This window comes from Equus quagga, chromosome 16 (genome assembly GCF_021613505.1).
Source record: "Equus quagga isolate Etosha38 chromosome 16, UCLA_HA_Equagga_1.0, whole genome shotgun sequence".
NCBI classification, from domain to species: domain Eukaryota; kingdom Metazoa; phylum Chordata; class Mammalia; order Perissodactyla; family Equidae; genus Equus; species Equus quagga.
This window is the reverse complement of record NC_060282.1, coordinates 39,678,274-39,703,259: the sequence shown is the minus strand read 5'-3', so window position 1 is coordinate 39,703,259 and position 24,986 is coordinate 39,678,274. Positions and strand designations below refer to the sequence as shown.

At 43.0% G+C, this 24,986-nt stretch overlaps 1 protein-coding gene across 3 annotated transcripts in view; it reads left to right on the top strand.

Moving 5' to 3' along the window:
• The first annotated feature begins 7,378 nt into the window (after positions 1-7,378).
• MATN2 (matrilin 2) overlaps positions 7,379-24,986 on the top strand; it is a 138,712-nt gene continuing 121,104 nt past the window's right edge. For 2 of the 3 annotated variants that reach the window (XM_046642407.1, XM_046642406.1), the window contains exon 1: positions 7,379-7,599. The gene's annotated coding sequence lies outside the window, so the exon portion shown is untranslated. The remainder of the gene's footprint in view (positions 7,600-24,986) is intronic. The other variant, XM_046642405.1, reaches the window with a different exon arrangement.

Sequence of the window (24,986 nt, the reverse complement as noted above, 5' to 3'; positions counted from 1 at the left end):
TGGGAGGTATTGGTTTTCGTCCTCCCATAGCATATCCAGCGTCCCAATCAAGATACATGTTACAGTCTGTGGTTCCTGTCACTTTTCTCGTCTGTGACTCCCCAGTAGATTAGAAACTCATAGAATCTGTGTCTGCGTTCCTTACTGTTCTGTCCTCAGCGCCTGGCACTTGTCTGGCAAATAGAAGGAACTCAAAAATGGTTACTAGACTAAAAATAAAATAATCATATGAGAGAAATTAAAACCGCTTGTAATGCCACCCATGGCGATTGTGACAAATTTTTAAGAACAACTCAGTGGGGCTCAAGCTCCACAGCCAACTTCTCCCAGACGAGCCCACTGGAAAACAGTCTCATTCCTGTAGACTGTGTAAGGAAACAAAGGGAGGTGTACTCCTCCAGCAAACCCTTCCAAAGCCATGGCTGGAGTTGTGTGTACTGGGGGCGGGGCGGGGGGGGGCACTCATCTTGACTTCTAGAAGAAAGTTCTAAAGGTGATAGGCAAAATCAGCAACTTGGTAAGAAAAGGATTGATCTCTCAAGAAAGATTAAAGGATGGCTCAGAGGAGAGGCTGGCTAATGCTCTGCTTCGATTTGAAATCAAAAGGAAGTGGCATTCTGAGCTCTAACTATTCTTGTGATCAAGTTCCTTTCATGTGAGTGTAATTCAGTGGGGCTCTGAATGGAGAATTAAATCACTAGATGTGTCTCTCTTTAGGAACTTTCTGTTTTCCCTTTCCTAGTAGATCATTGTATTGTTAAAGCAATCAATGACCAAATCCAAGACCTTATGGAATTCTGACGCCTTGGGTATATGTGGGAAAATTCTGAACAGCTAACTGAGTTCAGCGATGTGTTCGCCCATTCCTGGGCACTTCAGATGTAAACACAACCCCTGAAAGACTATGTGTGATAAAGCATGTTTGTGTTTCATCCTTTACAAGAATGTCACAAGATCCTATTCTAAGCCATGCGAATTTCCCTGTGGCGGGGACCACAGACACCCATACTTGTAGAAGTCCCCACCAGCAGGCAAGTCCTGCAGTGTAAAACAGTACTCTGAGGAGGGAGTGTAAACTGCAGAAAAGGTATGCGAAAGCACGGGAATGGAAGCTGAGGAGTGGAGCAAGAAGCCCTTCCTGCCTACATGTGAGAGACTTGGTTCCAGGAAAACAGCATTCCAAGGAGGTGTACAAATGAGGAAGAAAAGTCCACTTTCAAAAGAGATTTAAAAATGTGCACAAGGACTCAGAATTTAAACCTGTGCTCTTCCCATAAACCCAAAATGTATTAAGATATAATTCACATACCATACAATTCGCCAATTTAAAGCATATGATTTAATGGTTATTATTCAAAGATTTGTGTAACCATCATTACAATTAATTTTAGAACATTTTCATTACCCCCAAAGGAAACTCTGTACCCATAAACAGTCACTCCCATTCCCCCAACCTGTCCAGCTCCAGGCAACCAGAAATTTATTTACTGTCTCAATGGATTTGCCTATTCTGGACAGTGAATCATACAGCAAATAGTCTTCGGTGATCAGCTCTTTCACTTAGCACATTTTCAAGGTTTATCTGTCCTGGAGCATGTGTCACTGTTTCATTCCTTTTTATTACTGAATAATATTCCATTTTACTTATCCATTCATCAGTTGGTAAACATATGGGTTGTTGTTTCCACTTTTTGGCTATTATAAATAATACTGTGATGAACATTTGTGTACAAGCTTTTGTGTAGGTGTATATTTTCATTCCTTTTGGATGTATACCTAGGAATGGAATTCCTGAGTGATATAAGTATATGTCTAACTTTTTGAGAAGCTGCCAAACTGTTTTCCACAGCAACTGCACCATTTTACATTCCTATCAGTAGTGTATGAGGGTTCCAATTTCTCTGCATCCTTGTCAACACTTGTTATTGTCTGTCTTTTTTTATAGTCATCCTAGTGGGTGTGAAGCAATGTCTTGTGGTGTTGATTTGCATTTCTCTGATGGTGAATGATGTTGAGCATCTTTTCACTTGCTGATTGACCATTTGTGTATCTTCCTTGGAGAAATTCCTGTTCAGAAACTTTGCCCATTTATTAATTGGGTCGTCTTTTTATTATTGAATTATGAGTCCTTTATATATTCCAGATACAAGTCTCTTATTTTCCAAAATAAGATACAAGTCTATGATTTGCAAAAATTCTCCCCTCTTCTGTGAGTTGCCTTTTCTTGCTGGTGTCCATTGAAGCACAAAAGTTTTCATTTATGAACTCCAATTTATCTATTTTTTTCTTTTGTCACTTGTGCTTTTGGAGTCATATCCAAGGAGCCACTGCCTAATCCAAGATCATGAAGATTTACTTCTATATTTTCTTCTAAGAGTTCGATAGCCTTAGCTCTTACATTTAGGTCTTTGATCTATTTTGAGTTAATTTTTGCATATGGTATGAGGTGAGGATCCAACTGAGTTCTTTTCCATGTGTCTATCTAGTTGTCCCAGCACCACTTGTTGAAATTCTTTCCACCGTTGGATGGTCTTAGCACCTTTGTTGAAAATCAATTAACTCTAAATGTGAAGGCTTATTTCTGATCTCTCCATCCTATTTCATTGAATTATGTGTCTATCTTTATGCAGGTACCACACGGTCTTGATTACTGTAGTTTTGTAGTAAGTTTTGAAATTAGGAAGTGTGAGTCCTCCAACTTTGTTCTTCTTTTTCAAGATTGTTTTGGCTACTCTGGGCCCCTTGAATTTCCATATGAACTTTAGCATCAGCTTGTTAATCTCTGCAAAGAAGTCAGCTGGGATTTTGATAGGCATTGTGTGGATTCTGTAGATCAGTTAAGGGAGTATTGCCATCTCAACAAGATTAAGTCTCCCAATCTTTCTATTTGTTTAGATCTTTCCATTTTTTTAGATCTCCTTCAATTTCTTTCAACAATGTTTTGTAGTTTTTAAAGTATAGGGTTTGTATTTCTTTCATTAAATTTATTTCTAAGTGATTTATTCTATTTGATACTATTGTCAATGGAATTATTTTCTTAATTTCATTTCAGATTGTAGAGAAATATAACTGATTTTTGTTTATTGATCTTGTATCCTGCAACCTTGCTGAAATAATTTAGGAGTTCTAATAGTTTTTTTAGTGGTTTCCATACTATCTACTAGATCATGTCTTCTGCAGATAGAGAGAGTTTTACTTCTTTCTTTCCAATCTGGATGCCTTTTATTTCATTTTTTTGTCTTGGCTAGAACTTCTAGTACAATGTTGAACAGAAGTGTTGAGAGAGGACATTTTTGTCCTGTTCCTGATCCTAGAGGGAAAGCTCTCAGTCTTCTACCCTTAGTATGATGTTTTGTGGGTTTTTTGCAGATGCCCTTTATTAGTTTGAGGAAGTCCCCTTATACTTTAGTTTGTTGAGTGTTTCTATCACGAAGGAGTGTTGAATTTTGTCAAATGCTTTTTTGCACCTCTTGAGAAGATCATGTGGTTTTTGCCCTTTATTCTATTGATATGGTGTATTACATTCATTGATTTTCAAAAATTCTGTCCCACACATAGGGTGGAGGTAAAGGCGAAGCAGTGCTATTCAGGGCCCTCTCCTTAGGCCTGGCCAGGGATGTGGAGCTGTCTTAGAAATTTTGCTCTAACTAAAAGAAACTTTCAACTCTTTAAAACTTTGGCTACTGCATCCTCTTCTCAACATCTTTTTGTTCACAGATAGTGTACATGTAGCCAGTAATGTTCTGGCAGTTTCCATACTTGGGAATTGCTTTGTCAATTCTTGTTTCAAATGAGTCGAGACATTTCCATTGCTTCTTTTCAGAGACTGCTCTACCAATGAAATTATTCTTTTTATTGCGCTACATCTCATTTTTCTCCATCTTACGATTTATTGTGGCTCTCAGCATTTCGTTGCCTTATTCTTTCCACTGGACCATCTGTAGTGTTTCCCCTTCTGTTGGACCCTCATAATAACAATGTCCCAGTTATTTTCTTCAGCAAGAAAGTAGAAAAGTCCTGACTTCTGATATTTTTGTTATTCTTGAGTCACCATTTATTGAGCTCTGCCAACAGACTGGAGGATTTGTAGGACAGATACACATACTCATTGCCTAAGTATCTTGTAATCTTATTTAACACCGGGCAACCAATGCAGACATAGACTCATTAATGGCATTGTGAGAAGATAGTTAGCTGAGTGTCACAGGAATGAGGCTATTGTCTTCTAATGAAAGACCACTTTGTGCCAATTCCTAGGTTTAGGGATAAAAGAACCAGCAATCTGTGTTGCTGAGCGATGATTCCACACATAGCAGATCCATCCTCTACTTCAAAAGTGGAAACTAGTCTCTAGGGAGACAGGCAGTGTTTCAGCCTTGCCAATATCCAAGAAAACAAGTGTGACTTCCAGTCACTTTTGCCTATGCCTTAAAGCTCCCCATGCCATCCTATGATCTCATTCTTAATAGGTAGCCTCATCAACCTGGTTCCACAAACACTACAAGGCTCTAAATTCCAGGTTAAAGCAACAGCCACCCAGTCCCTTCCACAGCATGGCAAAATCTATCGACAAGCAGAAGGCCTGGTCCCTGCCCTCAGGAACGAATGGTCCAAGTTCAAGAATACATAAAAACATTTGAGTCCTCTTTGAATTGCACATTGTTTTCCTGAACAAATTTTTGACTTGCTCTAGATTTTTCCTGATCAGCTTCATCCTGTCTTTTCCAGGTGGGATGGTACGTTTATTTAGAAATCATTTCACCTGGGAAATGGTGCCATCAGCCAGCCTCTCCTAAAGGGGACTTTCTGGACATGGAACCAGGTGTCCATGCTGATGAGGCATCCAGAAGGGAGTACTGCTCCAGATAGGAGGGTTCCCTACCCTGCACTGGTGTGGAAATCTAGTCACTGCCTTTCAATGCTCCCCTCTCAACCCCATATCTCCAGTTCCAACCAATTGGCAGCTGGCCCAAAGGGGTGATGTCTCCTCTCCCAGGTGGGACATCTTGCCTTTCTACTTGAGTGAGAGGAGAGGGAGCTCCAACAGTTTATCGCCCATTCAGTACAAGGTTTACTTTAGGCTATGGGTCTGTGAGCCAACCTGTCTGTTCTTTGGTTTCCTTATACACTGGTCCCCTTTCTAGTTGATAGTCTCATTTCAATCTGCCCTCTAGGCCAGACAACTAAGTCCCAAATAAGAAAGACTCTAATGCAAAACAAAACAAAACAAAAGTTCTAACGTTTACAAGGAAAAAAATGAATGCTTATGTCAAAAGTCTATATTTGAGGCTATTCATGAATGTGAGGCCTGGATCAAATGACTCCCCCGACCCCCACTCCCAAATCCTTACTCCACAATAGACCCCATGTGATGGTAGAGAACTGAGAGTTGAACCTAGCCTAGCTACCAAGGTGTAACTGAAGTTATAAATTCCAACTAACTCTCCAACTCTCAGATACTACACACTCTAATTCTTGTCTGCTTGCCTGAGGGCCCACATGAGAACTGAAAATTTTAACCTCACACTTTTGCATAAAATTCTCTGTATACTAAGGCAGTAGCAGGGCCTATGGCGGAAAAGGCAAATTTAGGCTTTCCCCAGCAGCCTTTGTTATTATCAGTTTGCAATCACCCAAAGATAACCAGGAAATTAAGGCATTGTTTTTTCTGACTTGATATTTCAGGACATTGAGCTCACTTTTGCTTCATTTTTTTTCTAGCAGACCTGAAGATCATTCCACAGGTAGAACAGCTTATTGACCTATTTGACGTGGCCTTAGGCACGCTTCCTGCCGAGATTTCCTACTCTGAAGAAGCCTGCTAGAACTCCCTGGGGAGAAACACTCATTTTAGTTGGCATACACCAGAGTCACTGGAATCAGTTACTAAATTACAATTTCTTAAAATTTGGAAAGATTTTGGAATTGCTATTGTTTTCCTGGTAAATTACTGGATCATACTGGTGTCTTGGAATAAGGCAACACATTTTAAGTGTAAGTTTCCATAAAATGCAACTCAACTTCCCCAGCTCCTAGGGGATTTTCACTGGCCCAGACTCAGGAAGAATTTTCATTTGTGGAATCCAAGACTTCAGAGACTAGACATTTCCTGAAGACTTTCCTCTGCTTTCTGACCTCCACCTACCTCCTCCCAAAGACATACAAAGAAACTATTTCTGATCAGTGCAGGCGGCCAAGACAGCCCAGTGGGACTAAGGTGCAGAGTAAGAGAACAAGGGAACATGAACCCAAGATTCTTTTGTGGCATTATGGTACCACGAGTTGCCCTGATGGCTTGAATATGTTAACCCCTTGCTTCATGGCTGGAATTTTAATTACTCACTCCTGGAGCTTTTCTGAAGAACTGATACTGTACATGGTGTTCATTCGTATTTCAAAAACCAACTCTAACATCCAATAGGAGTGATGGTTAGGAGTAAAGGCTGTCAAAAGCACTTAAATGATCAGACTCTGGCACATCCAGAGATTTTGAAACTCCTTCGTTCTGCTGCCTTTCCTCCTTAGCTTGTTAAAACCTGAACTGGATGCTTTGGGTTAGTGGTTTGGGGATAGAATTTTGGAGCCATTATTAGGAGATGTCCTGGCCTGTTGTACAGAGCTCACTCAGCCCGGCTGGCCAGGAGCAGGGAGAGCTGGTAGAGTGGCATGCCAGGCCCTTTTGCTGCCACTGACCAATCCTGTCTTCTGCATTCCTCCAAAGTTCCTTGGGGAGCTCTAAGGTCATGTTCTCCCTCTTGACAAAACTGCAAATGTCTCTGCCCATAATTTCAAAAGTCTTGTCTGAACTAGACTTTCTCTGCTCCTTCAGGGTAGGAATCTTGTTTCCGTCCCCAACCCAGGGCCTGGTACCTGGCCAGTGGGCGCTCTGTTAATATGAATTGGCACTGGTGGGGTGTTCTGGGCACTGCCAAGTCAGCTCCTGGCACTTGTCACCAATTATCCCAATTCTCACCACTTATTTCTTCATCATCGTCATTGATGGGTGCCTCCTGCAGATCATGACCCCAAGTTCAGGATATAGGACCCCTGTCACGCCTCCCTTCCCCGAGGAGATGCTCTTCTCCCCCTCCCCACCCCTCCGCCAAGCCCTCAAATCTCCTTGTTTTTCTGAACCTGAGGCTCCAGATCCCTGGAATCCGACCCCTGCCTGGGTTTGCAGACCTATCAAGTGGAGCGAGGTGGCAGAGGCAGGGCACCTGGCCAGGGTGTCCCGGTCCCGGGGCTGCCTGCAGGGTGGGGCCACTCCCTCTCCGCGCCCTCCCCACCCTCAAAGAGGACACCCCTCCTTCCGCCGGCCCGCTCCCCACCCTCGCCGCGGCGCCGCCTCCCCCCCGCCGCCCGCCCGCCCTGGCCCAGAGCCTCCCAGGCAGCCAGCGAACTAGGGGAGCGCTCTGGGATGGGACTTGGAGGCGGCGGCGAAGGAGGAGACAGCGGCAGCGGCTCGGGCTTCTTCCCCGGCTCCCACGAGCGATCCCCGAGGAGAGCCACGGCTCTTGGAGCCGCGAGGAGGCCACCGAGGAAGACCCGGGTGGCTGCGCCCCTGCCTTGCTTCCCAGGCGCCGGCGCCGGCGGCTGCAGGTGAGCGGGGCGCGCTGCCCCTGGGGCTCTGCACGGCCCCGCTGCCCAGAGGCGCAGACCGACCCACCAACTGACCGATAGACAGACAGACAGAGAGAGCTTGGGCTAACCGACGCACGCGGGCGCTCTCCCAGGCCTGCGCCCCAACCCTTGCGGCTCCGCGGGCCCCGATCGCCGGGCGTACTCTCCCGCCCCGGGGGCCCGTCTCTCCCGACCCCTCTGGGGAGAGCGGGAGAGGGTGCGCGGCGCTGCCCGGACCCCACCGCCGGGAGAAGTCAGGCCACCCCCGCCGGGCGAGGTGGGCGCGCTCCCTGCGCGGGGCGCACAGCGCGGCGGCCACCCCGAGTGCCCCGTGGGGGCGCTGTGCCCCGCCACAGGGCCGCCCACACCCGGTCTTCACCGACCTGGGAAAGGGAGACTTGTTGAGCGGGTATCCAGCGTGGTTCCTATTCAACGGGCAAGCAGATTGATTCCGATCCCTCTTCTTGGTCTGCTGGTATCCTAATGCCCACGTATCTGGATTTTGTTCTTGGTTCTCTACGGCAGCTAAAGCTCCAGCTTCCCTACGTTGTGGAGAAAGGAGAGAAAGGGGAGGGTATTTTGTGGTAGTTACTAGAAACCCGTGAGCACAGTTCGGGGAGAGAACAGAAAAACAGGGATCCTCTCTCCTTAAGGTCTCCAGAACTGGACGCACAGAAAGGTAGCTCCTAAGGAACCCAAGTGACCAAGTTCCAAACTGTGGTAAATCAGGGAGCAAGGATGCATCTGCCCCAAGCGCATTTAGCCCGCCTTCCAGGAGTGGGGCAGTCGAGACAGTCAAGAGGCAGCAGGGTGCCACGGTCAAGAGCAGAGACTCTGCGATTGGCTTGCCTTGGTTCAAACCCTGGCTGTGAAGCTTCTAGCTTGGTAACCTTGGCATTACCCAGCTACTCTATGCCTGTTTCCTCATCTGTCTAATGGGGATGGTAATACCTACAGGGCTGTGAGGATTAAATGAGATATTACAAGAAAAGTCCTTAGAACAGTTCTAGGCACAACCTTAGATTACATGCTGAGCTCTATCACCTGTCTTTCTAGAAAAAGCAAGGAGTTCCTATGAGCAATCACCTCCTCCCAACTCGGGAAGAGAGCTTCTTCCTGAGTTGGTGAGGATGCAGAATTCCACATGTATCTAACTGGATTTCCCTTTCAGGAATCCACGGCTGCACACTTCTCCCCAGCTGCTTTCAAAGGGCAGCCTCATGGAACCATGTCAGGATGGGTTTGTGGTCGGTAAAGTTTCCTCTCAGCTCCTGAAGCTTGCCTGCAGAGGCCCCAGTTGAGAAGGCAGATGCTTGTGGCTCCTCCCCTTCTATTTGCCTATGTGTCCATACTTCTATTCCTGTAATAGAGTTCAGTCTCACCCCCCCTGGTTGCCAGCCCTCTCTTTTCTACAAATCAGGGCTCCAAGATTCCTTGCTCCTGGAGTCCAGGCCCAGGCAAAGTGGAGCCACCCAGGCCTGAGCTCACTCGCTGGAGTTGCCGTAGCAGAGTCACCTCTGGAATAGCCTGCGATGGTTGTCATGCCCTAAGGTCTCATCAGCAAACACCATATATCTCTGTTCAGCAAGAGGTAGTTGAAATGAGGCATAAGATTTAAAGAAAAGGAAATAGATGATTGTTCCTTGAAAGATAGAGAAGGAATAAGAGGGTCCTTGGAGGGTCTAGAAAGAAATCCTGCAGTTTGCCTAGAAACAGCTCTGGTTTGTGTCTAAGGGAAGGCAAGGGGTGAGGCAGGGGTGGGAATAGAGAAAGGGGTAGAGACAGGCTCAGGCCTCAGGAAAAGCAGGCTGAAGAAGGTGTGATGGATGTAAATGCATGAAGCTGGGCGGCAGTGAGAGAGCACATGCCAGAACTCAGGGGTGAGCACTTGAGTTTAAAACCAGCCAAGTGGGCGAGAGAGCCTCCAGTCTTTCCCGGGACTCGCTGCTCTCTGCTCTGTAGCACGTGTGTTTGAGAGCACCTTTTCCTGGGACTCGCCCTCTTTAGGGATGCCCAGGAGGGCTCCCCTGTTTAGTGTATATGTGGGAATAACTCAGGAGGGTCAGGGGAAGAGGGAGGCTGAAGCACCGAGTTGAGAGTGGAGCGTGTCGTCACTGTTGCTAGTAAACGGTGCCAGGGAGGCCCTGCCAAGGAACCAGTTGCCACTTGGAGCTCCAGCCCATGAGGTCATCCTTGAACCCTGCCGTGTGCCTCGGCAGACAGCCGCCACTGCCTCACCCTGCAGGACCCTGAGTGGGGCTCAGAGAGAAAGGCAGGGCTGGGCTGGATTCCAGAGGCCTCGCTGTTATCAGTAATTGGTGGTAATGATGATGACTGATGAGGAGTGGTGAGGGTACGACGCAGAGCACGCTGATCTTGGCACCTGAAGGACCTGGGTTCCAGTCCCAGCCCTGCCCCTCACCACCTTTAAAGTTACGTAGACTCTCTGTGCCTCAGTTTTCTCATCTATAAATGGGGAATAGGATTGTTGGGAGAGTTAAATTAGTTAACACACGTGAAGTGCTTAGTACTGCTAAGTACTTAGTACTTAGTGCCTGGCTCAGAGTAAGCACTAATATTTATTAGTTATACTTATTGTTATTATTATCTGAGTCTCGGTTATATCATTCATCAAATGGGCATGATACTATCTATGTCATGGGGTTGTTTTAAGGGTTAAATGAGATAATTAGTGTGAATTAATCCACTAGTGTGTAGGATGTAGTAATGCTCAGAATGAGTTGGTTGAAACTGAAATTTTTACCAAAATATCTGCATGTAAAGTCAGTGGCTGAGCAGGTGGACTAGCTAACATTTTTGGAAAGTTCTTCTAAGAGTACTGTCAGAGGAACTTTATCTACTGTGGGAGAGTGTGGCTTATTCCCATTGGAATACCCCATTACTATTTTAGGTTGTTGTATTAGTTTCCTATTGCTGATGTAACAAATTACCACAAAATTAGCACTTAAAACAAAACAGATCTATAATTTTGCAGTTCTGGAGGTCAGAAGTCTGAAATAGGTCTCGCTGGGCTAAAATCAGTGTCAGCAAGGCTCCTTGTGGAGGCTCTCGGGGAAAAAATCTGTTCTCTTGCCTTTTCTGGCTTCTAAACGCTGCCTTTGTTTCTTGGTTCCTAGTCCCTTGTTGCATCTTCAAAGTATAGCATGTTCCAACGTCCCCCTCCCCTCCCCCGAACCCCCTTTTTCTTCCCCTCCCTCCTTTCTTCTCCTTCATATAAAGACCCTTGTGGATAATCGAGGACACTCTCTCCATCTCAAGGTCCTTAACTTAATCACATCTGCAGAGTCCCTTTTGCCGCGTATGCTGTCGTATTCACAGATTCTTGGCCATAGACATCTTTTGAGGGGGCTTTATTCTGCCTACCATAGTAGTTATTAGAGAAAATGATGTAGATCACGATGAAAATGATGTAAATTAGAGAAAATAATGTAAAGCTCACTTTTGTTTAGGGCGTATCCCTGCACCTTCCCAGTTAGATGAGTTTGTTTTCACTTGACTTACAGATGAGAAACTCAAGACCAGAAGGGTCAAGGCTATAGGTCAGATCTTTTGTGGGCCCTGGGTTTTCTCAAACTCAATTCCAAAGTTGCTACTTTGCAGACTTTCTCCTGTTCCTTGATTAACCCTCAACTTTTGACCCTAGCCCCTCAGAATGGTCTCCTTTTCTCTATCAATAGCATTTGCTGATTTTTCTAGCTCCTTCTCATCCATTTCCAGGGAAATGAAAAGAACGCTCTCATTCCCAAGGCCTCCTCTAAGAAAATCACCACCTAATGGTATTTGACCTCCCTGAGATTCCCAGTGTCTGTATTAGATTCATATTCCCGCTGTAATATGTTACCACAAACTTAGTTTATTATCTTACAGTTCCAGAAGTCAGAACTCTGAAATGGTTTTCACTCGGTTAAAAACAAGGTGATAGCAGTATGTTAGTGTTCCTTCTGGAGGCTGTAGGGGAGAATTCGTTTCCTTGCTTTTCCAGCTTCTAGAGTCTTCCCTCATTGCTTGTCTCATTGCCTTCTTCCATCTTCAAAGCCAACAATGTCAATCTGAGTCCTTCTCCCACTGGCTGCTGCTTCTGCTTTTAAGGACCCTTGTGATTACGTTGGGCTCACCTGGATAATTTAGGATCATTATTTTTAAGGTCAGCTGATTAGCAACCATACTTTTGCTATGTAACATTACATAATCACAGGTTCTAGGCATTAGGACATGGACATCTTTGGGGGGCCATTATTCTGCCCACTGCAGAGCGTGAGAAAGAGTTCCAAATTAGGACCAGCTGTGCAGCCTCATTCTCATTAACATCCTCTTCCAGAATGTGCATAATGGCCCCTCAAGAGAGAACACCTGTTACACTCTCGCCACAATCCCTGCCCTGCGGCAGTCCCCTCTCTGTGAACCCCTCTGTCTGCGGCACAATCTGAGAGCAATGGAGGCAGCGGCAGTCCTGCACGCTTTGTTTGTTAGGTACATTTTTTATCGACAGAACGTATAAAAAGATGCACAAGCCATAAGGGAATAGTTCAATGGAATTTTACAAAATGAATGCTGCCGTGTAACTGCGTCCCAGAAGGCACCCCAGAAGCCCCGCCTTGTACCCCGATTAATTATCACCTCCCCTCAAGGTAACGACTGTTCTAACTTCTGTCACTATACATTAGTTTTGCCTGTTTTTTAAGTAAACTTTTTACTGAAGTACACACAGAACAGTGCACAAACCCGGGGTGCAGCTGGATTATTTTTTGTGAATGTGTAACCAGCATGCTGATTACTAGCAGACCATTTCCAGTGCTCCAGAGTCCCCTCATGCTTCCTCTGCACTGACACCCCAAGTGTAAACACTATCCTGATTCTTATGGTTATAGATTAGTTTTGTCCATTTTTGAATTTTATTTTGTTCTATATTATGTTTGAAAATTTATGATGTTATTGCATGAAGCAGTAATCTATTCTTTTCTATTGCTGTATAATATCTCATTGTCTGACTCCACCACAGTGGATCTGTCCTATTGTTAAGGGTCATTTAGGTTGTTTCCACTCACACTTCATTTTGGAAGACAGTGACTACCTACCCGTATCTCGGTTGTCATAAACTCAATGCAAGCAGCAGAGAGTAAGATTATAGGGAGCGACCCAGCTGGAATGGACGGTTAATGATTGTGTGTGTGTGTGTGTGTGTTAGTAGGGTGGGTGGGGAGAATTGTTGAGGTTAGCATTATAACACAGTGCTACATTATGAGGCTTTGAATGCTAAGCTAAGGAATCTAGATTTGATCCTATTGGCATGTGGAAGTCACTGACAGTTTTTGAGCAGGAGCATAATAAGTGTGATATTGTTTTGGGAAGACTGGATTCAGCACTGGTGCCAGAGGATTCAACAGGAGAGACTTAGCAACGGTCTACTACTTCGGATTAGGTTCAACTGCAAGTTACAGAAAAAACTGAAATAACAATGACTTAAAGAAGGAAGTTTATTTCTGTCTTGTGTTCAGGAAGCCTGGAGGCAGTGAGTCCAAAGCGAGGGTGGAGTCAGGGGCCCACGCTCCTGTGCCTTGTTACTTTTACCATGCAGCACAGCTTCCATTTCCGTGGTGCCTCATGGTTCAAAATGACTGTTGGGTCTCCAGCCAGGATGTCCTCATTCTGGATAGCAGGAAGGAAAAAGCAAGGAGATCATCCCTCCTTCCGCCCGTAAGGACACTTTTCAGGAGCTGTGCATGCCATTGGCCACCCCATTGGCCAGCACGGAGTCACCTGGCAGGGAAGAAGGGAGGACTGGGAGTCGTGATCTTTATTCCAGCCCATCACGTGTTCAGTTAAAAAGTAGGGGTTCTATTACTAAGGAAGGAGGGGAAAGAAGATATTAGGGGACAACTAGCAGTCTCTGCTAAGAAATTTGTGGTCTCTCTAACGTGAATAAGGGCCAGGTCTAGGGCTGTGACCTTAGTATGGATAGAAAGCGAAGGAGACGAGAGACATCATGGAAAAAACCAGACAGGACTTGGTACTTGATTGGACAGAAGGGAAGAAAGATATAGGAGGAATGAACATATTTACCAAAATATGTGGGGAGGGTTTTTCCCCCAGAAAATTATTCCTTGGAATAAGGAGAAAGGAGAAATTGCCCTTATATGAGTCTTTGCAAAGTCTCTCAAAGTACAGGGAACTCTGTCAAATATTTTAAACAAGGTGATGTTTGGGGAAAACACATTAGCCTGAAATGACCTCAATCAGTGCTAGTTTTGGATACATATAGAAGTCAATTGACCAAAACAGCAAAAAAAAAAAAAAAAATCAACTCAGATTTAGTTAATTATTCTTGATGGGATAATTTCACAATTGTAAGGATTGGATGACATTCATATGACTCTTTAAAGAGCAACACAATGAATCAGTTGTAGAGATGGTGAATTTATGCCTCCAGGACATATAAAAAAAATCCAACTATTCTCGTGTTCTATAAGCGGGAACTGGTGACCAGATAAAATTTCCAGTGACAGCATCATATGTGGATTCAAAAAGTGCTGTATCTCAGATAACTTAGAAGTGAAGATGTTGGAAGACTCAAAAAGCATGTAAACTAAAGTGTTTGCAATATACTGATTTTAGAGAGGAAAGCATTTTAATAAAGCACTTGAGGGGCCAGCCCCGTGGCCTAGTGGTTAAGTTCAGCGTGCTCCGCTTTGGTGGCTTGCATTTGGTTCCCAGGTGTGGACCTACACCACTCATTGGCAGCCATGCTGTGGCAGTGACCCACATACAAAATAGAGGAAGATTGGCACAGATGTTAGCTCAGGGCGAATTTTCCTCAGGAAAAAAAAACAAAAAAAACAAAAAAATACAACATTTTAAAACATTGTTTTAGGAAGCATTTTTAATGAAAAAAGCATTATTTCTAAATTAATATCTCATTGTATAATTTAAAATGTTTTAAATATGTATTTGTGACTAAATTGGTACATTAATTATGATAATATAAATATCTTTGATATTTTATCTATAGCCTTTAAAAATTAGATGTTCAACTTGGCCAAGAAATCTGGAGGAGGGAACCTCCCATCAGGGGAGATAGCCACTGGAGTCACCTACATTCAGGCAGATATTATATGTGGAAAACATGAGCTCAGCCTTGACAGTTGTTGAGTGTAGAACTAGGGCCAGTTTGATTCAACATTTGTTGATCTTTTATTGACCAATAAATGTGTTTATTCAACATTTATCTGTTTTATAAAAGTTTATTTACAAAATTTGGTACCCAGCACGTGGGGGATACAGAGATGACAAAGTCTGGTCCCAAGGAACAGCTTACGGTCTAGGCAGGGAGACAGATACGGTAAGCAAGCAAAAGAAACTAAGTGCTAGAGCAGACAACAGACCCATTGTCAGGGGTGTGTGGAAAAGTCAATCTTGTTGGGAAAATTGGAGAACGTTTTAGAGAGTGGGTGACATATGAGCTGGGCCTTGAGGAATGAATGCAATTTTGATTAATGTAGAATGTAGGCATTCCAGGCCAACGGACCAGCATCGATGAGGGTACCCAGCTATGACAAGAATCTGAGTTCTTCAAGCACCAGTAGGGGGTGTGGGGTGGGTGTGGGACCACCGTAGTTAGAGAGGTGGGTAGTAGTCAGTCATGGATGGCCTTGAATGTTAATGTTATGCAGTAAGTCTGTAGATGGGTTCTGAACAGAAGAGGGAGAGGACCAGTGGGTGAAGGACCCAAGGCAGGGAGGGCAGTTCTGAGGCTCCTGAAAGAGTCTGAGTGAGAAATGGCAAGAATGGAGCATTGCTGCCGTGGTGGGAACAGTCGGGAGGGCTGGCCAGGTGAGCCGTGCAGAGTTGGGAAAGCCAGGGTCTGTCCACTCATGAGTGTGATAGTGATGCGAGGAAGACATGGAAGCTGGCTCCAAGATTCTGTTGTAAGTGGCTGAGTGGATGGTATTAGTTTGACTGTGAAAGGACCTGAGTGGAAGAAGAGTTTGTGTCTGGACAGGCTGAGCTGGCAAGCAAGGCTTCACCATTGGGTAGAAATCACAGACAGGCAATGTCAGGTCCACATCAAGGAGAATGTCAGTCTGACATTTAGAGCCACCTGAATACCGTGACCTTGAGTCCTAGTAGAGGTTGGGTTCCCATTTGCCGGCTTTGCAGGAAATGGCGATTCTGGTATTAGGTGAGAGACGGGAAGATGGGGCCTCTGAGGTTGCTGCAGCTCCAGTGCTGTGTGACACTCCATGAATGCGTGGAGTAGTGACTCTGCTTGCTTGGTATGCTGACAGAGCAGCCTTTGAGGGACAAAGCTGTTAAATCTGATGTCTAAGAACTTTCAAAATTGGGGAAGTGATTTGAAATCTCTTTTTTAACAAGTAGGCTGACTGCCTGAGGGATGGTGGGGGTAGAATCTTGGCTTTGTCACTTAGCTAACTCTGAGGCCTTGGAGAGTGTGTTTCCATCTGTGACTCTTAGCATTCATCCGTAAAATCGGGAACTCGTCCACCTCACAGAATAAATGTAGGGATCAAATCAGATGATAGTATGCAAAATGCACAGTTTGCTGCCTGGCCCATAGTAGGCATTAACAGATATTTATGCCTCACACCTTTTTTCTTCCTGTCTGGAGGCAGAGTTTACCGCCTTGGAGGATGTGTCATGCCCAGCCCTCTTCAGGATAGCAGGGTCCTACTGGCCTGTCATCTGGTTTAGGTTGAGAAACACTGCTTCCAGGTCGTGCCTGTCATTTCACAGTTGACTATTTAAAGCCCAGAGAGTTAAGTCACCTAGCTGAGGTCACACAGCATGTCCTAACAGAGCCAGGCCTGTCTTCGAGGCCTACAGCACATCGTGTTGGCTCTGGGGGAATTCTACTCGCCTGTCAATTTACTTGGAACACTGGTGCTTAGAAGAACCCCTAGTTAAGAGGGTCAGAACAATTTCCTTTTCTCTCTCTTCCCCTACCCCCTTGCTAAAGCTAAATGAAAAGACTCACTGTCCCATGGAGAAGAGAAAAATTGCTAAAACAAAAGTCAAAGCTGCTGTACTTTTTCAAAAATATTCTTTCCATGCTCCCAAATGCTTCATGGAATCTGTTCAGATTGAATTAACCTCTGTTTCTCAGCATAATTCTTCTCATATGCCGATGTATGAAAGGAACTGTTTCTCAAACGTCACCCCATTTCCAGTTAGAATTGGCTCCTGTTCTTCAAATGCTTGCAGCTATCAACGCCAAACTGAGAAACAATTGTTATGCGGCTACATGCACTGACTTACTTTTTTCTTGTTTCTCTGCCATTGCATTTTTCAAAAAGTCTATCTTGTCTGATATGTTGCCATACTGGTTTTATGTTGGCATGTATACCATATCCTTTCCCCCATTCCTTTAGTTTCTTTTAAATAGCTTTTTGAAGTGTAACTTACATACAATAAAATTCATCACTGTTACGTGTACAATTTGACGAGTTCTGAAAAATGTACAGAGCCACGCAACTTCCACCGTAATCATGATGTAAACATTTCTATCACCCCCAAAATTTCCCTCATGCCTCTTTGTGATCCTCTTTTCCCACCCCCAGCCCCTGGAACCACTGATTTGCTTTCTGTCCTATAGTATTGCCCTTTATTGAACGTCATATAAATAGAATTGTTCAGTATGTAATCTTTTTGTGTCTGGCTGCTTTCACTCCACGTAATTATTTTGAGATTCATCTGGTACATCATCCTTTAATTGTGGAGTAGTATTCCATTGTATGGATGTACCACAATTTATCTATCCATTCATTAATCTATGGATATTTGGGTTTTTCCCTGGTTTTTAGCTTTTACAGATAAAGCTTCTGTGAGCATCTGAGTGTAAATCTTTGTGTGGACATGTTTTCATGTCTTTTGGGTGAATACCTAGGATCAGAGTTGCTGGTAGGGTGAGAAAATATCTCAGTTTGCCCAGGACTGAGGAGTTTCCTGGGATGCAGGACGATCAGTGCTAAACATGGGCAGTTCTGGGTAAACCAGGACAGTTGGTCACCCTGTGCTGTGTCATTTGGCAAGTGCGTGTTTAACTTTATGAGAAACTGCCAAATTGTTTTCCAAAGTGGCAGCACCATTTTGCACTTTTTTTCCTAGCATTTTTTTTAGAGTTCATAATAGTTTACATCAATGTGAAATTTCAGTTGTACATTATTTCTTGACTGTCACCGCATAAGTGCTCCCTTTCACCCCCTGTGCCCACCCCCCTTCCCATGGTAACCACTGAACTGTTTTCTTTGTCCATGTGTTTGTTTATATTCCACATATGAGTGAAATCATATGGTGTTTGTCCTTCTCAGTCTGGCTTATTTCGCTTAGCATAATTCCCTCCAGGTCCATCCATGTTGTTGCAAATGGGATGATTTTGTCTTTTTTATGGCTGAATAGTATTCCATTGTGTATATATACCACATCTTCTTTACCCAGTCATGGGCACTTGAGTTGCTTCCATGTCTTGGCTAATGTGAATAGTGCTGCAATGAACATAGGGGTACTTATGTTACTTTGGATTGTTGATTTCAAGTTGTTTGGGTAGATACCCAGTAGTGGGATAGCTGGGTCATATGGTATTGCTATTTTTAGTTTTTTGAGGAATCTCCATACTGTTTTCCATAGTGGCTGCACCAGTTTGCACTCCCACCAGGAGTGTATGAGGGTTCCCTTTTCTCCACACCCTGTCCAACATTTATTATTTTTAGTTTTAGTGATTATAGCCATTTTAACAGGCGTAAGGTGGTATCTTAGTGTAGTTTTGATTTGCATTTCCCTGATGTTTAGTGATGTTGAACATCTTTTCAAGTGTTTATTGGCCACCTGTATATCTTCTTTGGAAAAATGTCTGTTCATATCCTCTGCCCATATTTTGATCAGGCTGTTTGCTTTTTTGTTGTTCAGTTGTATGAGTTCTTTATATATTACGGAAATTAACCCCTTGTTGGATATATGATTTGCAAATATTTTCTTCTAGTTGGTGGGTTGTCTTTTTGGGTTTTTAAAAAATTATTTATTTTTATTTTTTTTAATTAAGGTTATGATAGTTTACAACATTGTGAACTTTCAGTTGTACATTATTATTTGTCAGTCATATTATAGATGCACCCCTTCACCCTTTGTGCCCACCCTCCACCCCACTTACCCCTGGTAACTAACAATCTGTTCTCTTTGTCCGTGTGTTTGTTTATCTTCCACATCTGAGTGGAATCATACAGAGTTTTTCTTTCTCTATCTGGCTAATTTCACTTAACATAATACCCTCAAGATCCATCCATGTTGTTGCAAATGGGATGATTTTATCATTTTTTATGGCTGAGTAGTATTCCATTGTATGTATATATATATATATATATATATACCATGTCTTCTTTATCCAGTCGTCAGTTGATGGGCACTAAGGTTGCTTCCATGTCTTGGCCATTTTGAATAATGCTGCAATGAACGTAGGGGTGCATGAGTCTCTTTGAGTTGCCATTTTCAAGTTCTTTGGATGGATACCCAGTACTGGGATGGCTGTGTCATATGGTATTTCTATTTTTAATTTTTTGGGAAATCTCCATACTGTTTTCCATAGTGGCTGCACCAGTTTGCATTTCCACCAGCAGTGTATGAGGGTTCCTTTTTCTCCACAACCTCTCCAACATTTGTTATTTTTTGTCTTGGTTATTATAGCCATTCTAACAGGTGTAAGGTGATATTTTAGTGTAGTTTTGATTTGCATTTCCCTGATGATCAGTGATGATGAGCATCATTTCATGCACCTATTGGCCATCCATTTATCTTCTTTGGAGAAATGTCTGTTCATATCCCCTGCCCATTTTTTCATCTAGTTGTTTGATTTTTTGTTGTTGAGTTGTGTGAGTTCTTTATATATTATGGAGATTAACCCTTTGTTGGATATATGATTTGCAAATATTTTTTCCCAGTTGGTGGGTTGTCTTTTCATTTCAATCCTGTTTTCCCTTGCCTTTAGAAGCTCTTTGGTCTGGTGAAGTCCCACTTGTTTATTCTTTCTATTGTTTCCCTGAGAAGACATGGTGTCCGAACAGATCCTTTTAAGAGTGATGTCAAGGAGTGTACCGCCAATATTTTCTTCTGGAAGTCTTATGGTTTGAGGTCTTACCTTTAAGTCTTTGATCCATTTTGAGTTTATTTTTGTGAATGGTGTAAGAGAATGATCTATTTTCATTCTGTTACGTGTGGCTGTCCAGTTTTCCCGTCACCATTTATCGAAGAGACTTTCCTTTCTCCATTGTATGTTCTCCGCTCCTTTGTTGAAGATTAGCTGTCCGTAGATGTGTGGTTTTATTTCTAGGCTTTCAATTCTGTTCCATTGATCTGTGTGTCTCTTTTTGTACCAGTACCATGCTGTTTTGATTACTGTAGCTTTGTAGTTTATTTTGAAGTCAGGGATTGTGATGCCTCCAGGTTTGTTCTTTTTTTCTCAAGATAGCTTTATAAATTTGGGGTCTTTTGTTGCCCCATATGAATTTTAGGATTCTTTGCTCTATTTCTGTGAAGAATGTCATTGGGATTCTGATTGGGATTGCATTGAATCTGTACATTGCTTTGGGTACTATGGACATTTTAACTATGTTTACTCTTCCAACCCATGTGCATGGAATGTCTTTCCATCTCTTTATGTTGTCATCAATTTCTTTCAGGAAAGTCTTGTAGTTTTCATTGTATATGTCTTTCACTTCCTTGATTAAATTTATTCCAAGATATTTTATTCTTTTTCTTGTGATTGTGAATGGGATTGTGTTCTTGAGTTCTCTCTTTGTTAGTTTATTATTAAAGTACAGAAATGCAACTAATTTATGTAAGTTGATTTTTTACCCCACAACTTTGCTGTAATTGTTGATTACTTCTAGTAACTTTCTGATGGATTTTTTAGGGTTTTCTATGTGTAAGATCATGTTATCTGCAAACAGTGAGAGTTTCACTTCTTCATTGCCTATTTGGATTCCTTTTATTTCTTTTTCCTGCCTCTTCCTCTGGCCAAAACCTCCAGTACCATGTTGAATAAGAGGGGTGAGAGTGGGTACCCTTGTCTTGTTCCTGTTCTCAGAGGGATGGCATTCAGTTTTTCCCCATTGAGTATGATGTTGGCTGTGGGTGTGTCATATATGGCCTTTATTATGTTGAAGTACTTTCCTTCTATACCCATTTTATCATAAATGGATGTTGGATCTTGGCAGATGCTTTCTCTACGTCTATTGAGATCATCATGTACTTTTTATTCCTCATTTTGTTCACATGGTGTATCACATTGATTCACTTGCAGATGTTGAACCATCCCTGTGTCCCTGGCATAAATCCCACTTGATCGTGGTGTATGATCTTTTTAATGTATTGCTGTATTCAGTTTGCCAATATTTTTTTTGAGGATTTTTGCATCTATGTTCGTCAGTGGTATGGGCCTGTAGTTTTCCTTCTTTGTGTTGTCCTTGTCTGGCTTTGGTATCAGGGTGATGTTGGCCTCATAGAATGTATTAGGAAGTACTCCATCTTCCTCAGTTTTCTGGAATAGTTTGAGAAGGATAGGTATTAAATCTTCTTTGAATGTTTGGTAGAATTCTCCCGAGAAGCCGTCTCGTCCTGGACTTTGGTTTTTGGGGAGGTTTTTGATTATTGTTTCAATCTCTTTACTTGTGATGTGTCCATTCAGATTCTCTATTTATTCTTGATTCAGTTTTGGGAGGTTATAAGAGTCTAAGAATTTATCCATTTCTTCTAGATTGTCCAATTATTTGGCATATAGTTTTTCATACTATTCTCTTATAATCTTTTGTACTTCTGTGGTATCCATTGTAATTTCTCTTCTTTCATTTCTGATTTTATTTATTTGAGTCTTCTCTCTTTTTTTCTTAGTGAGTCTGGCTAAATGTTTGTCAATTTTGTTTCTTTTCTTGAAGAACCAGGTCTTTGTTTCATTGATCCTGTCTACTGTCTTTTTTGTTTTAATTTCATTTATTTCTGCTCTAATTTTTATTATTTCCCTCCTTCTACTGACTTTAGGCTTTGTTTGTTCTTCTTTTTCTAATTCTGTTAGGTGTAGTTTGAGATTGCTTATTTGGGATTTTTCTTGTTTATTGAGGTGAGCCTGTATTGCAATGAATTTCCCTCTTAGGACTGCTTTTGCTGCATCCCAAATGAGTTGGTATGGTGTCTTTTCACTTTCATTTGTCTCCAGATAATATTTGATTTCTCCTTTGATTTCCTCAATGATCCATTGGTCGTTCAGTAGCATGTTGTTTAATCTCCATATCTTAGCCTCTTTCCCAGGTTTTTTCTTGCAATTGATTTCTAGTTTCATAGTATTATGGTAGGAAAAGATGCTTGGTATTATTTCAGTCCTCTTAAATTTATTGTGGCTTGCTCTGTTTCCCAACATATGGTCTATCCTTGAGAATGTTCCACGTGCACTTGAGAAGAATGTGTAATCTGCTGTTTTTGGATGGAGTGTTCTATATGTATCTATTAAGTCCATCTGGTCTAGTTTTCATTTAATTCTACAATTTGCTTGTTGAATTTCTGTCTGGATGATCTATCCATTGGTGTTAGTGGGGTGTTGAGGCCCCCTACTATTATTTTACTGTTGTTGATATCTCCTTTTAGTTTTGTTATGTACTTTGGTGCTCCTGTGTTGGGTGCATATGTACTTATAAGTGTTATGTCTTCTTGGTGGAGTGTCCATTTTATCATTATATACTGCCCCCGTTTGTCTCTTTTTACCTGTTTTGTCCTTAAGTCTACTTTGTCTTATGTAAGTCTGGCGACACTTGCTTTCTTATGTTTGCTATTAGCTGGGTATCACCTTCCATCCCTTCCTCTGAGTCTATGTTTGTCTTTGGGGCTGAGGTGTGTTTCCTGGAAGCAGCATATTGTTGGGTCTTGTTTTTTAATCCATCCTGCCCCTCTGTGTCTTTTTATTTGAAAATTCAATCCATTTACATTGAGTGATTATTGAAATGTGGCGACCTAATGCTGCCATTTTATCGCTTGTTTTCTGGTTCTCCTGCATTTCCTTTGTTTCTCATCCCATGTATTTCAGACTGCCAGTTCAGTTGGGTAGTTTTCTATGCTGGTTTTCTTAGTTTTCTCCTTATTTGTAATTTGCATCTCTGTTCTAATTATTTGTTTAGTGGTTACCATGTGGTTTGTATAAAACATCTCATAGATGAGATAGTCCATTTTCTGATAGTCTCTTATTTCCTTAGACTAAACCAGCTCCATCCCTTCCTCTTCCTCTTCTAAGTTGTTATTGTCACATTTTTTTTTCTTCTTGTGTTGTGAGTTTGTGGTTAAAATGACAAGGTTATATATTTACTCTTGGTGTTCCCCTTCCCTTTGTTGTTAATGTTTTAATTAAGCATTTGCCAACCTGTTCTGATGGAGAGCTGCAATTTTCTGATTTTGTCTTTCTACTTAACTCCTTGCTCAGGGTTTGGTAACCCCTTTCCTTTTTCTTTTTCAAGTAAGAGGGTTTCCCTGAGGATTTCTTGTATGGGGGAGTCTTGTGGCGATGAATTGCCTGAACTTTTGTTTATCTGGGAAAGTTTTTATTTCTCCATCATATTTGAAGGATATTTTCACTGGATAGAGTATTCTTGGCTGAAAGTTTTTGTCTTTCAGAATTTGAATATATCATTCTACTCTCTCCTGTCCTGAAAAGTTTCTGCTGAGAAATTTGCTGAAAGCCTGATATGGGTTCCTTTGTAGGTTATTTTCTTCTGCCTTGCTGCCCTTAGTATTTATTAAGCTTTATTGGCTTCTGTCACATGGATTTCCAGCTCTCTCCCCAGGTTTGGGAAGTTCTCAGCTATTATTTTTTGAACAAGCTTTTGTTCCATTCTCCTTCTCTTCCTCTGGGATACCTATAATCCTTATATTGCATTTCCTAATTGAGTTGGATGTTTCTCAGAGAGTTCCTTCATTTCTTTTTAGTCTTAGTTCTCTCTCCTCCTCTACCTGAAGCATTTCTATGTTCCTATCCTCCAGACTGCTAATTCTGTCCTCCATATTATTAGCCCTACTGTTCAGGGAGTCCACATTTTTCTTAATCTCCTCCATTGTATTTTTCATCTCCCACATTTCTGGTTGGTTCTTCTTTATAGTATCGAGCTCTTTTGTAACATAGCTCCTTAACTCATTGAGTTATCTATCTATATTCTCTCTTAACTCATTGAGTTTTTAAATGATAGCTATTTTGAATTCTTTCTCATTTAGGTTATAGATTTCTGTGTCTTTGGGGTTGTTTTCTGGGTGCTTGTCATTTTCCTTCTGTTCTGGAGATTTAATATATTTTTTCATACTGCTCTATGTCATGAATTTGTGCCTCTGCATAGAGATAGAGTTTGGTTACTGCTTCCACTTGCTGCCTCTGGTGGTGGGGAGGCAGGAGATGTGTGATCTTTGCTCACCAGAATCCCTGTCAGCTGTTCCTGACTGAGCCTTGGCCACTCCTCGGGATCGCAGTGGCCTGTGGGGTCTCCCATCAACTGTGAGAACAATAACATGGGGGCTTTGGGTTGCTGCTGTCTGCTCCCACAGACCCGCTTAGACACCCTCCCTCCTTGGAGACTGCAGCAGTGTTATGGGCTTTCGTGGCAGCTGGGAGCTTGTTCACCCAAACTTGCAGCTCTGCTGCTATCTGGTCCCGCTAGATCTCTCTTGCCTCCCTGGGGCCACAGCAGAGCTAAGGGTGTTTAAGGCAGCGACTGGTTTGCTCGCCCAGCTGCACTGTGTCTGCTCTTAGGTTGCACCAGTCTTTGTGCTTGGTCGGTGGGGCCTCTCCCCTAGGGCTGAGCCAAGACTTTCCCTGGGGCCACTGTGGGACCATGGCTTTTCCCACTGGAGCAAGGAGCTATCACGCTGGGGCTCCAGATTGTCACTGCCCACTCACATGATCCTGCTGGATCTCACTTGCCCCCTAGGGGCTGAAGCAGAGCTATGGGCATTTAATTCAGCCAGCAGTTAGCTCGCCCAGTTGCACTGCATCTGCTCCTAGGTCGCCCAGCCTTTGTGCTTGGTGGGCCCGGCCTCCCTACCGAGTCTGAGCCCAAGTCACTCCCTGGGGCCACAGTGGGACTGTGAATTTTCCCACTGGTTCAAAGAGCAATCATGGGGAGCTTAGGGCTGTAGTCGCCTGTTTCCACAGTTGTGCTGATGCACATGCCCATCCTCGGGGCTGCGGCGGTGCTGTGGGTGCTTCAGCTGGGAGAGAGTTGCTCGCAGGTACTAGGCTGTCTTGGAGCTGGAGATTTCTCACCTATCTCCACCTCCTCCCTGGGGGTAGTCCATCCACCTTCCGAAGTATAGCAGGG